Genomic DNA, 15,130 nt, shown 5'->3' on the forward strand with positions numbered 1-15,130 from the left:
CGCGCGCTCGTCATCTTCTAGGACTGTGGGGACAGCTGTCACACCTGTTTTTCCACCCACAACTTCCACCACTGTAACCGCAACAGGCAGTTTGCTTGGTAGGTCGTCAGTTGGTTTGGAAGGGGAAACAAGTGAGTGTGTACAGCTCTCTCAGACATCGATAGCACCAACTTTGGATGAAGGCAACATCATGTCTCCGCCTGCACTTTCCTCACAAAGCTGCATTTTTCCAGGGACACCCGACTCAACACCGTCTACACACAGCAGCCAGATCTCTGTCCCTCAGATGTGGTCAAATAAAAGGCCACTTCCTGCGACCCATGACAAAGCGAAGAGGTTGACTCTATCCCTCTGTAAGCTGTTGACTACAGAAATGCTGCCTTTCCGCCTAGTGGACACACAGGATTTTAGAGACCTTATGTCTGTCGCTGTGCCCCAGTACCAGATGCCTAGTCGCCACTACTTCTCTAAGAAAGGTGTGCCCGCGCTACACCAGCATGTCGCACACAACATCACCGCTTCCTTGAGAAACTCTGTGTGTGAACGGGTGCATTTCACCACCGATACTTGGACCAGTAAGCATGGACAGGGACGTTACATGTCGCTGACTGGCCACTGGGTAACTATGGTGATAGATGGTGAAGGGTCTGCTGCACAAGTCTTGCCGTCCCCACGACTTGTGTGTCAATCCTCTGTCTGTCCAAGTTCCGCCACTGCTTCTGCATCCTCCACCTCATCTGGGTCCTCCACCTCCGCCCCAAGCCTGCCTGGTCAGGCCACCAGCGTTCTCACTGCGCAGAAGGAATCACGCACCCCTCATTACTATGCTGGTAGCAGAGCGCAACGGCATCAGGCGGTCTTTAGCTTGACATGTCTTTGAAATAGGAGTCACACAGCGACTGAGTTGTGGGCAGCTCTGGAGACTGATTTTGATAAATGGTTGTCTCCACTCAACCTGCAGCCTGGTAAGGCCGTGTGCGACAATGCTGCAAACCTGGGTGCGGCCCTTCGCCTGGGCAAGGTGACACACGTGCCTTGTATGGCTCACGTGTTTAACCTTGTTGTCCAGCAATTTTTAACACACTATCCCGGCCTAGATGGCCTTCTGACCAGGGCACGGAAACTGTCTGCAGTGCTCACTTCCGCCGTTCAACCGCCGCACCTGAGCGACTTGCATCGCTCCAGAAGTCTTTCGGCCTGCCGGTTCATCGCCTGAAATGCGATGTGGCGACACGCTGGAATTCAACTCTCCACATGTTACAGCGACTGTGGCAGCACCGGCGAGCCCTGGTGCAATACGTCATGATGTATAGCCTGGGCCAACGAGATGCAGAAGTGGGGCAGATCACCCTGATGGAGTGATCTCAGATCAAGGACCTATGCACCCTTCTGCACAGTTTCGACATGGCGACGAATATGTTTAGCGCTGACAATGCCATTATCAGCATGACGATTACAGTCATTTACATGCTGGAGCACACGCTAAACACTATTCGTAGTCAGGGGGTGGGACAACAGGAAGGGGAGGAACTACAGGAGGATTCATATGCGCAAGACACAACAACATCACCAAGGTCCAGACGTTCATCATCACCAACGCGGCAGGCATGGGACCATGGGGGACAGGGATCAACAAGGGCGCATGGTAGCAGGTGAGATGTTGAGGAAGGTGCAGGAGGACATGAAGATATGGAGGACGAACTGTCCATGGACATGGAAGACTCAGCAGATGAGGGGGACCTTGGTCAAATTTCAGTTGAAAGAGGTTGGGGGGAGATGACAGAGGAAGAAAGAACGGTTAGCACCTCTATGCCACAAACACAGCGTGGACTTGGTGCGCATGGCTGCGCAAGACACATGAGTGCCTTCTTGTTGCACTACCTCCAACATGACCCTCGTATTGTCAAAATTAGAAGTGATGATGACTACTGGCTTGCCACACTATTAGATCCCCGGGACAAGTCCAAATTTTGTGACATAATTCCACCCATAGAAAGGGACGCACGTATGCAGGAGTATCAGCAGAAGCTGTTACTCGATCTTAGCTCGGCTTTTCCACCAAACAACCGTGCAGGTGAAGGGAGTGATTCTCCCAGTTGTAACTTGACAAACATGGGACGGCCTCGTCATCTTCAACAGTCTACCCGTACCAGTAGGACCGTATCTGGTGCTGGTAACAGCAATTTTATGGAATCTTTTCATAATTTTTTTAGACCCTCCTTTGCAAGGCCACCAGAGACAACAAGTCTGACACATAGTCAACGGATGGAGAGGATGATACAGGAGTATCTCCAAATGAACATTGATGCAATGACTTTGCAAATGGAGCCTTGCTCCTTTTGTGCTTCAAATCTAGAAAAATGTCAAGAGCTCTCCAGTTACGCCTCGAAGATTTTGTCGTGTCCAGCTGCCAGCGTTGTCTCTGAACGTGTCTTCAGTGCTGCTGGGTGTGTGCTGACAGATAAGCGCACGCGTCTGTCCAGTGACAATGTGGACAGACTGACGTTCATCAAAATGAACAAGTCATGGATCCAGAAGGAATTTACTACCCCTGTGTCATCCTGGGGAGAGTAAATGCTTGTGGATTTGGAATGTGCTTGATGCAAATCAAAACATCCTGTTTGCAACTAGGGCACAAGTGCTGCCACTGATAAGGTGTCTGTGTGGGGCCCAATTTTTGGAAAAAAAGGGAGACTCCGCTTGGAGTAACCCTTGCTTGCTGTGTTTTTTAAAAATGATACAAGATGAACAGATCTGAAGGCAAGATGAAGCCAACATCATGTCTCCGCCTGCACTTTTCTCACAAACCTGCATTTTTCCAGGGACACCCTACTCAACACCGTCTACAGACAGCAGCCAGATCTCTGTCCCTCAGATGTGGTCAAATAAAAGGCCACTTACTGCGACCCATGACAAAGCTAAGTGGTTGACTCTATCCCTCTGTAAGCTGTTGGCTACCGAAATGCTGCCTTTACGCGTAGTGGACACACAGGATTTTACAGACCTTATGTCTGTCGCTGTGCCCCAGTACCAGATGCCCAATCACCACTGCTTCTCCAAGAAAAGCATGCCCGCGCTACACCGGCATGTCGCACACAACATCACCACTTCCTTGAGAAAATCTGTGTGCGACAGGGTGCATTTCAACACAGATACTTGGACCAGTAAGCATAGACAGGGTCATTACATGTCACTGACTGGGCACTGGCAAACTATGGTGAGAGATGGAGAAGGGTCTGCTGTACAAGTCTTGCCGTCCCCACGAGTTGTTTCAATCCTTGTTCTGTATGTAGAAGTTAATACACTGCTTCTGCCTCTTCAACCTCGTGTGGGTCCTCTACCTTTGCGCAAACCCTGTGTGGTCAGGCCACCCTTCCTTGCAACTGCGCACAAGGACTACCACACACCTCCTTACTATGCTGGCAGCAGAGCTCAATGCCATCAGGCGGTCAAAGTTTTACTTTGAAATGTATGGGAAATGTGAGTCACACCGCTATTACAGAGAATAGTAGTCAGGCAGGGTCAAAACATTAATTGAGGAACAGGAACAGAATGGGACGGCCAGGACTTAATCAGAAAACAAGCAGAGGTGAAATGCGTATCGGCCAACAAGGTACATAAACAGCAAGCAGGAAAAGTAGTCAGGTAACAAGCACACAAAATCATAAAACTGAACTGGGGGTAAAATTAACCAGAGGTTCATAGCTATGTCTGGCAGTGGTCTGCAGACAGGATGGGCATAAAAAAGGGTGTGGTGTCTTCCCATTGGTTGTAGCTGAATGATGGTATTTCATCTGTGAGATACCCACCAGCTACATTCAGCCAGAGATTCTGCATCTGTCAAGGTAATGCAGCCCAGTGGGTGAGCATAACCTGCGTCCACCTGCGCCGCTGGCATCGACTACTCTCCCATCATCAGCACTATTCATGAAAGGAACACGTTGTCACCTGGCGACCGGAGTACAAATTGACGGAGCGGACTCCGTTGGTGACTTAACAGCCGTGTGCGGCAATGATGCAAACCTGGCTGCGGGCCATCCTCAGGGCAATGTGACACACGTGCCTTTTATGGCTCACGTGTTGATCCGAATTCTCCAGCAATTTTTAAAACACCATCACGGCCTACATGGCCTTGTGCAGCGGGCACGCTCGCTATGTGCTCACTTCCATCGTGCGCACACAGCAGCTCAACAACTTTCATCACTCCGGAAGTCTTAGGGTCTGGCAGTTAAACGCCGGAAATGCGATGTTCCGACACGCAGGAATTGGAATCTGCACATGTTGCAGCGTGTGTGGCAGCACCGCAGAGCCCTGCTGAAATACGGTAAGACATATAGCCTGGGATAAGTTGATCCAGAGGTGGTGCAGATCACGCTGCTGGAGTGGTGTCAGATCAAGGACCTATGCACCCTGCTACACAGTTTTGAAATGTCGACGAAGATGTTTAGCACTGGCAATGTCATTCTCAGCGTGACAATTCTGGTCATCTACATGATGGAGCACACTGTAATTATTATTCGGAGTCAGGTGTTGGGACAAGAGGAAGGGGAGGAAGTACAGGAGGAGTCATATGCGGAAGGGATAACAAGATCTACGAGGTCCAGATGGTCAGCGGCACCTATGCGGCAGTCATGGTGAGGGAGAGGGATTAACAAGGGCGCATAGTATCAGCAAAAAGTGTTGATGAAAGTGCAGGAGCCCATGAAGAAATGGAGGACGAACTGGCGATGGGCATGGAAGACTCAGCAGATGAGTGAGAGCTTGCTCACATTTCGGTTGTGCGAGGTTGTGGGTAGAGGGCAGAGGAAGGATGCACGATTCTCACCTCTCTGCCACCAACACACCAAGGACTTGGTCCTCCTGGATGCACAAGACACATGAGCGCCTTCTTGCTGCACTACCTACATGACCCTCGGATTGTATGAATTTGAAGTAATCCTGAATACTGGGTTGCCACACTGTTAGATCCCCGGTACAAGACAAAATTTGGCGAACTAATTCCTGCCATAGAAATAGACGCACGTATACAGGAGTATCTGCAGAATGTGGTACGCAATCTTAGATCTACTTTTCCACTAAACACCAGTGCTGCACAGAGTGAATCTCAACACTTTGTCATGGATAGGAGGAAATGGTCTTTTACTTGTCCACATCGGAGGGACCGAGGGATGGCTGCTGTGCTGAGATGGCGTTGAGTACGGTGTCCCTGCACAGTTGCACTTTTGGTCATATCCCAAAATGAGTTGAAAAAGGACAGATGCTGTTGGAAAGGGGAACAGGTGTGTTGGAAAGGGGAAAAAAATTTTGGTCCGTGGATTTGGTGGTTAAACAACTGTAACATTTGCTGAAGAAACAACATCTGTTACAGTGGGACTGGCAGATTTGGATAAAGTGGTATATAATCTGTGACCGCTATATAACAAAAATTAATAAGAAAAGAAAGAGAAAGGTATATATCACCTTCAGCAGTCAGTGTCCACCGTGCTCCCAGTTGGAAAAGGAGAGGTTGGCAACTTGAAGGTTTGGTGGAGGATACAGAGCTGTGTGGCTATGAAACTAATAGTAGCCTGAACCGAGTTAGACGCCATTCGGATCTGGAGACTGTGAGCCCTGTTAGCGTCACAGGGTCCACATGCCCACCCAGCCCAGGAACTCCCTGTTAACAACACAGGGGCCATTGAGTACGCTGACCGTGTGCGTAGGGGCCACACCTGTGGACAGCAGGCGCATCAGCAGCAGCAGGCCTGTTAATGCCACTGGGCTGCACAAGCAGGACTGTTAGGACAGGAGCTGGTCTTAACCGTTCTGCGTTACCAACTGTGGTGGTGGCCTGCATCCACCACCCTATCCCTGCCTACCTCTGGCCTAAAGCCGCAATGGGTTCAACACATGGAGGTGTGCTCTTTCGGAGCATAATAGAAGACTGCGCACCTCCTTGTTGGCTCCAGCCCCTTTTATAACCTGGGTCCGCCCCAAACCAGGGTGAACCACAATGCACCTCCTGGAGACAAAAGCAGAGTGACACGTCATGAGTGGCATAACTAGCGTCCTATTTGGAAACGCAACTTCAATGATGACCTCATGGCTGCCATGACCCAAACACCTCACCAGTCATCGTCTGACCATCAATAATGCGGTGACAAGTCATAGGTGTGGGCCTCTGCAAGCCATTTGGGAGGACACCTGATGCCCTGTGGTCTATATGGGACCCCCACATCAGGGCCAGGGCCAAAGAGTTCATTACCGGACCTAGTCTCTGATGCAGGAAGTGCCTGAGCATGCTCAGTAGCATGAAATACAGTCTCTGAAAAAAGACTATCAGCTTTAGCATGGTGTCTAGGCACAAAACAGGACTTAGACCCGGCACAGAATGCAAGCACCTGTGCAAAGAGGCTTTTCACACTTAGTGTGGGAGCATGCGCTGTATCCCGAAATGAAGACTTAGCGTCAGGAATGGCACAGTCAGGCTGAGCATACTCACTAGGCGAAACACTGTAATTATGCTGCAGCTGGGGTACATCGGCACACGCATGCGCACTAGCTGCCTCTCCACACTTAGACGTGGAGGGGAAATTTGTCTTGGAGATGCTGTCTATGAACAGAAGGAAAAGCTAAAGGAAGCCTGACTTTCTATCCCTCCGAATTATGAAATGCAGCAATGAATTCCATGAGTTTGCTATAACATTAGCGTAGCTAAATGTGCATGAGGGTGTGATGTAGAGGTGCTAGAAATAGCTTGTCACCAGTGGGGCACTAATGGAATACAACAGCCAGTTCTATGATGCCACAAAATGGCAGTATTTTGTGCTATCATTATAGCTTATTAAAAACAGAGCACGAGGTTGTCATGCAGAGGTGCTGCACATAGATTTGCAGTAGTGTGAATAGACAAAAGTACAATAGCCACGTTTAGGATACAACTAGGTACACTGAGTGTTTGCTACTATAAATGGCTGAGTTTAAAAAAGTTTGAGTGTGCAATGCAGGCAGACGTGCTGCAAATAACGTTCCAATACTGTGAATTGACAAAAGTACAATAGCCACGTTTAGGATACAACTAGGTACACTGAGTGTTTGCTACTATAAATGGCTGAGTTTAAAAAAGTTTGAGTGTGCAATGCAGGCAGACGTGCTGCAAATAACGTTCCAATACTGTGAATTGACAAAAGTACAATAGCCACGTTTAGGATACAACTAGGTACACTGAGTGTTTGCTAGTATAATGGCTGAGTTTAAAAAAGTTAGAGTGTGCAATGCAGGCAGACGTGCTGCAAATATCGTTCCAATACTGTGAATAGACAAAAGTAAAATAGCCACGTTTAGGATACAACTAGGTACACTGAGTGTTTGCTAGTATAATGGCTGAGTTTAAAAAAGTTAGAGTGTGCAATGCAGGCAGACGTGCTGCAAATAACGTTCCAATACTGTGAATAGACAAAAGTACAATAGCCACGTTTAGGATACAACTAGGTACACTGAGTGTTTGCTACTATAAATGGCTGAGTTTAAAAAAGTTTGAGTGTGCAATGCAGGCAGACGTGCTGCAAATAACGTTCCAATACTGTGAATTGACAAAAGTACAATAGCCACGTTTAGGATACAACTAGGTACACTGAGTGTTTGCTACTATAAATGGCTGAGTTTAAAAAAGTTTGAGTGTGCAATGCAGGCAGACGTGCTGCAAATAACGTTCCAATACTGTGAATTGACAAAAGTACAATAGCCACGTTTAGGATACAACTAGGTACAGTGAGTGTTTGCTAGTATAATGGCTGAGTTTAAAAAAGTTAGAGTGTGCAATGCAGGCAGACGTGCTGCAAATATCGTTCCAATACTGTGAATAGACAAAAGTAAAATAGCCACGTTTAGGATACAACTAGGTACACTGAGTGTTTGCTAGTATAATGGCTGAGTTTAAAAAAGTTAGAGTGTGCAATGCAGGCAGACGTGCTGCAAATAACGTTCCAATACTGTGAATAGACAAAAGTACAATAGCCACGTTTAGGATACAACTAGGTACACTGAGTGTTTGCTACTATAAATGGCTGAGTTTAAAAAAGTTTGAGTGTGCAATGCAGGCAGACGTGCTGCAAATAACGTTCCAATACTGTGAATTGACAAAAGTACAATAGCCACGTTTAGGATACAACTAGGTACACTGAGTGTTTGCTACTATAAATGGCTGAGTTTAAAAAAGTTTGAGTGTGCAATGCAGGCAGACGTGCTGCAAATAACGTTCCAATACTGTGAATTGACAAAAGTACAATAGCCACGTTTAGGATACAACTAGGTACACTGAGTGTTTGCTAGTATAATGGCTGAGTTTAAAAAAGTTAGAGTGTGCAATGCAGGCAGACGTGCTGCAAATATCGTTCCAATACTGTGAATAGACAAAAGTACAATAGCCACGTTTAGGATACAACTAGGTACACTGAGTGTTTGCTACTATAAATGGCTGAGTTTAAAAAAGTTTGAGTGTGCAATGCAGGCAGACGTGCTGCAAATAACGTTCCAATACTGTGAATTGACAAAAGTACAATAGCCACGTTTAGGATACAACTAGGTACACTGAGTGTTTGCTACTATAAATGGCTGAGTTTAAAAAAGTTAGAGTGTGCAATGCAGGCAGACGTGCTGCAAATATCGTTCCAATACTGTGAATAGACAAAAGTACAATAGCCACGTTTAGGATACAACTAGGTACACTGAGTGTTTGCTAGTATAATGGCTTAGTAACAATGAGTTGTAGTGTGCAATGCAGGCAGACGTGCTCTGCAAATGTCTTTGCACTAGTGGGACTATAGCAAAGTCCAATAGCCACGTTTAGGATGCCACTAGGTACACTGAGTGTTTGCTAGTAAAATTGCTTAGTTTAAAAAAGTTGGAGTGTGCAATGCAGGCAGATGTGCTCTGCTAATATCTTTGCACTAGTGGGACTATAGCAAAGTCCAATAGCCACGTATAGGATGCCACTAGGTACACTGAGTGTTTGCTAGTATAATGGCTTAGTTAAAATGAGTTTGAGTGTGCAATGCAGGCAGACGCGCTATGCAAATGTCTTTGCACTAGTGGGACTATAGCAAAGTCCAATAGCCACGTATAGGATGCCACTAGGTACACTGAGTGTTTGCTAGTATAATGGCTTGGTTTTAATGAGTTGGAGTGTGCAATGCAGGCAGACGCGCTCTGCAAATGTCTTTGCACTAGTGGGACTATAGCAAAGTCCAATAGCCACGTATAGGATGCCACTAGGTACACTGAGTGTTTGCTAGTATAATGGCTTGGTTAGAATGAGTTGTAGTGTGCAATGCAGGCAGATGTGCTCTGCTAATGTCTTTGCACTAGTGGGACTATAGCAAAGTCCAATAGCCACGTATAGGATGCCACTAGGTACACTGAGTGTTTGCTAGTATAATGGCTTAGTTAAAATGAGTTTGAGTGTGCAATGCAGGCAGACGCGCTATGCAAATGTCTTTGCACTAGTGGGACTATAGCAAAGTCCAATAGCCACGTATAGGATGCCACTAGGTACACTGAGTGTTTGCTAGTATAATGGCTTGGTTAGAATGAGTTGTAGTGTGCAATGCAGGCAGATGTGCTCTGCTAATGTCTTTGCACTAGTGGGACTATAGCAAAGTCCAATAGCCACGTATAGGATGCCACTAGGTACACTGAGTGTTTGCTAGTATAATGGCTTAGTTAAAATGAGTTTGAGTGTGCAATGCCGGCAGACGCGCTATGCAAATGTCTTTGCACTAGTGGGACTATAGCAAAGTCCAATAGCCACGTATAGGATGCCACTAGGTACACTGAGTGTTTGCTAGTATAATGGCTTGGTTTTAATGAGTTGGAGTGTGCAATGCAGGCAGACGCGCTCTGCAAATGTCTTTGCACTAGTGGGACTATAGCAAAGTCCAATAGCCACGTATAGGATGCCACTAGGTACACTGAGTGTTTGCTAGTATAATGGCTTGGTTAGAATGAGTTGTAGTGTGCAATGCAGGCAGACGCGCTCTGCAAATGTCTTTGCACTAGTGGGACTATAGCAAAGTCCAATAGCCACGTATAGGATGCCACTAGGTACACTGAGTGTTTGCTAGTATAATGGCTTGGTTAGAATGAGTTGTAGTGTGCAATGCAGGCAGACGCGCTCTGCAAATGTCTTTGCACTAGTGGGACTATAGCAAAGTCCAATAGCCACGTATAGGATGCCACTAGGTACACTGAGTGTTTGCTAGTATAATGGCTTAGTTATCAGTTGGAGTGTGCAGAGGACAAGAGGGTACAGTGGCAGGATTGTGGTGCTCTGGGTAGAGGAATGGAAGCCTGCCTTTCTATTCCCTCCTAATGGTGAAATGCAGGTAGGAAATCCCTGACCTGGGCTACACAGACGCTGTTGCTGTTTGCAGGACCTGTCACCTATGGCTCTCTGACCCTGCCGGTTGGAGCCCTTAAAAGGACTGCTATAAAGTGCTCTCCCTAAGCTGTCTAACGCTGTGTATGCAGCGCATACAGCTGTATCGGCTATAGGACTCAGGAAGACGGAGCTGCGACAGTGATGTCTGACACCAAAGACGCAGAAGGCAGATAATGGCGTCCGTGAAGAAAATGTCCGGTTTTATAATGCAGGGACATGTGACATGCAGATCCTATCACACATGCCGTTGCTTCTCTGGCTCAAAGTCCACTTAGCTGTGTGTGTGTCTGGGATTGGCTGACATGCTGGCCCGCCCCACAAGACGCGCGCACTTAGGGAAGGAAGACAAGAAAAAAAAAAAAAAAAAAATGGCGATCGCCATTATAGAAACAGCAGTGATCTGAAGGCGCTGTTCACGCACACTATACACTGAAATGTGATAATAGTTTGATTCACAGAGTGACTTACACTATTACAGCAGAAACCAAGCTATGATTTAGCTGTTTTTTGGCTGCTAGAACCGTTCTCGAACGTTTCTAGAACTACCGAGCTTTTGCAAAAAGCTCGAGTTCTAGTTCGATCTAGAACATGCCCCAAAATCACTCGAGCCGCGAACTGGAGAACCACGAACCACGAACCGCGCTCAACTCTAGTTACCAGCTTGTGGCAGGCTGCCAGCGATGGCTCCTGCACACTGTAGCTGTAAAAAGCCCTGCTTTTTGCTGCTAGAACCGTTCTCGAACGTATCTAGAACTATCGAGCTTTTGCAAAAAGCTCGAGTTCTAGTTCGATCTCTAACAGCTCCCAAAATCACTCGAGCTTAGAACTGGAGAACCGCGAACCGCGAACCGCGCTCAACTCTACTGGTTACCCAATATTTACCTTAGTTACAGCATCCACCGCTCTCAGGCTGCCAGTGCCAGCTCCCTGCACACGTAGTGTCGCGGGCGGCGGGGCGCTGCGCTCGCTAACGCTCGGGTCCGGCGCTACTGCTGCTCGGTGGCTCGAGCGGTGGGCCCGGAGTGAAAGGGGGGGTAGTTTGGTTTGGGAATTTTGTCCGTGACGCCACCCACGAGTTGTAGTGAGGTTGGGCACCACCGCTGCTGGTGACGGGGATCCCGGGAACGATGGTAGGGAGCAGCTGGGATGTTGTTTTCCCCCTCCGGGGAAGGGGTTTGTGGTCCCGGGGCCCAGTGAGGTGGCAAGGTGCAGGGTCGCCTGGACTGCGCAGAGCGGTGCCGGATGGCACGGTTCTACTCACTCAGCCACAAATGTATGCAAAGTGGCTTCTCACGGACGGTTGGTGGTGGCTGTCTTTCCCTGCACCTTTGTGTATGTTCGGTCCTGATGGCTTCCCACCGGTAACCCGCTCCCCAGCGTATATATGTGCCGGAGGAGCCCTTTTGCCCGCAGGCTCTGGCCCTTTGGAACTCTAGCTGTGGTGGTAGCTGTATTTCCTTCTACTGGTCGGACGGTTGCCTTCTATCGGGTCTTGGCTGTTAGGGAACCCCTGGGGTTCCGGTCACTGATGGATTTGACCTCTTAACGGCGACTCCAAGCCTGGTCGGGGTCCGCAGGCCCTGCCTGTGTGTGCTGGATTCACTTCGCTCCCCGGTTCGGTACCGGCGGGCCACCGCCCGACCCGGGTCCTACGGTTCCGCGTTGATTCGCCTCTCCTGCAGACGGCCACCACCATCTGCCAACCTTGCTCTTTGTGCCTGGGCCACGCACCCGGACACGGTCAGTTTTCTCCTTCACTCCTCTCACTTGCACTTCCCTAACTGATCTGACTTCCTTCTCCCGCCTCCAGGACTGTGAACTCCTCAGTGGGTGGGGGCCAACCGCCTGGCTCCACTCCACCTGGTGTGGACATCAGCCCCTGGAGGGAGGCAACAAGGATTTTGTGTCTGGCTGATGTGCCTGTCTCAGGGTGGGGGTGTGTGTTGCAGTACCTGTGACGACTTGGCTAGTCCAGGGTGCCACATTCCCCCTTGGTTAAATGCAGACCGTCCGCCGTCCATCACCGGTTTTATTTTTCTTTTCAACTGTAAAGATATAAAAAACAACAAAACAGTATGCATTTCAAATCTTCCCTTACGGGAGGCATGTCACTTAGGCCTCCGCCACACATCCGTGAAAACCACGTCCGTGTAAAACGGGCCGTTTTTCGGGTCCGTTTTCCGTTTTTTAGGTCCGTTTTTATGGTATGTGTGGCCTGCGTGTGTATCCCGTATGCTAGCCGTATGTGCGTGTGGAATGTCCGTGTGTGCGTGAGTGAAATAACTGACGTGTGTGTTGTCCGTGTGAAATGTACGTGTGTGATGCAAAATGTCGTTACTACATGTCAGAAGACAGAGTAGCGGGATGAGAATGAACTCGGGTGAACTTCACCCGACTTCATTCTCATGCCGCGGCTCTGTCTTTGTGCCGTGTACTGATTAGCGGTCACCTGTGAAGGATTCACCGGTGACCGCTAATCCCCCGAGTGACTGAAATGTCCCCCCCTCTCTCATACTCACCGTTCCCCGATCACCGGCGCTGCACGGCATTCACACTGTTCCGGCGGCTTTTTCTAATTTGAAAAAGCCGGCCGCTCATTAAACAATCTCGTATTCCCTGCTTTCCCCGCCCACCGGCGCCTGTGATTGGTTGCAGTCAGACACGCCCACCACGCTGAGTGACAGCTGTCTCACTGCACCCAATCACAGCAGCCGGTGGGCGTGTCTATACTGTGCAGTGAAATAAATAAATAAATAATTAAAAAAACCGGCGTGCGGTCCCCCCCCATTTTAATACCAGCCAGATAAAGCCATACGGCTGAAGGCTGGTATTCTCAGGATGGGGAGCTCCACGTTATGGGGAGCCCCCCACCCTAACAATATCAGTCAGCAGCCGCCCAGAATTGCCGCATACATTATATGCGACAGTTCTGGGGCTGTACCCGGCTCTTCCCGATTTGCCCTGGTGCGTTGGCAAATCGGGGTAATAAGGAGTTATTGGCAGCCCATAGCTGCCACTAAATCCTAGATTAATCATGTCAGGCGTCTATGAGACACCTTCCATGATTAATCTGTAAGTGACAGTAAAAAAACACACACACCCGAAAAAATCATTTATTAGAAATAAAAAACACAAACAAATTCCCTCATTACCAATTTATTAACCCCGACAAACCCTCCATGTCCGGCGTAATCCACGGACTCCAGCGTCGCTTCCAGCTCTGCTGCATGGAGGTGACAGGAGCAGCAGAAGACACCGCCGCTCCGGTCACCTCCACGCAGCTAATGAGATGAGTAGCGCGATCAGCTGCTGTCACTGAGGTTACCCGCGGCCACCTGGATCCAGCGGTGGCCGCGAGTTACCTGACTGACAGCAGCTGATCGCGCGGCTGTCTTCATTAGCTGTGTGGAGGTGACCGGAGCGGCGGTGTCTTCTGCTGCTCCTGTCACCTCCATGCAGCAGAGCTGGAAGCGACGCTGGAGTCCGTGGATTACGCCGGACATGGAGGGTTTGTCGGGGTTAATAAATTGGTAATGAGGGAATTTGTTTGTGTTTTTTATTTCTAATAAATGCTTTTTTCGGGTGTGTGTGTTTTTTTACTGTCACTTACAGATTAATCATGGAAGGTGTCTCATAGACGCCTGACATGATTAATCTAGGATTTAGTGGCAGCTATGGGCTGCCAATAACTCCTTATTATCCCGATTTGCCAACGCACCAGGGCAAATCGGGAAGAGCCGGGTACAGCCCCAGAACTGTCGCATATAATGTATGCGGCAATTCTGGGCGGCTGCTGACTGATATTGTTAGGGTGGGGGGCTCCCCATAACGTGGAGCTCCCCATCCTGAGAATACCAGCCTTCAGCCGTATGGCTTTATGTGGCTGGTATTAAAATGGGGGGGGACCGCACGCCGTTTTTTTTAATTATTTATTTATTTATTTCACTGCACAGTATAGACACGCCCACCGGCTGCTGTGATTGGGTGCAGTGAGACAGCTGTCACTCAGCGTGATGGGCGTGTGTGACTGCAACCAATCACAGGCGCCGGTGGGCGGGGAAAGCAGGGAATACGAGATTGATTAATGGGCGGCCGGCTTTTTCAAAATAGTAAAAGCCGCCGGAGTTATTATAACAGCCGTGCAGCGCCGCGCCGGAGATTGGGGAACGGTAAGTATGAGAGAGGGGGGGGAACTGACCGACAGACAGCTAGAGGGACAGATAAGACACAGAGACCGACCGACAGACATAGAGACAGACCGACGGGCTGAGGGAGAGAACGAAACAGAAAAAGAAAAAAGACCGACATCACATGAAAAAAGCACAAAACGTACAGGGAGCAAACAGAGATGCGTCCGTGTCACTCGGACGTGCGCACAGACCCATTGACTTTCATTGGGTCTGTGCTGCGTATTGCGTGCAGAAAACGGACATGCTGGCGTGAGACACGGACCAAAAAACGCATCACGGAGACGGACTCACGGAGATAACCAAAAACGCAATTGTAACCGCTGAGATATAGTAACATTGGTGCACGTTTGGCCGTGTCTCCAGTATACACGGAAATGGACCAAACACGCACGTGTTTCACGGATGTGTATTTCAGGCCTTAAACGTTGCAAAACACACATATATATATATATATATATATATATATATATACATTTTTAATAATAACGGACAGACGGCTTCCGCTCTCCCACCCAAGCAACCT

The sequence above is a fragment of the Anomaloglossus baeobatrachus genome, chromosome 4 (genome assembly GCF_048569485.1).
Source record: "Anomaloglossus baeobatrachus isolate aAnoBae1 chromosome 4, aAnoBae1.hap1, whole genome shotgun sequence".
NCBI classification, from domain to species: Eukaryota; Metazoa; Chordata; class Amphibia; order Anura; family Aromobatidae; genus Anomaloglossus; species Anomaloglossus baeobatrachus.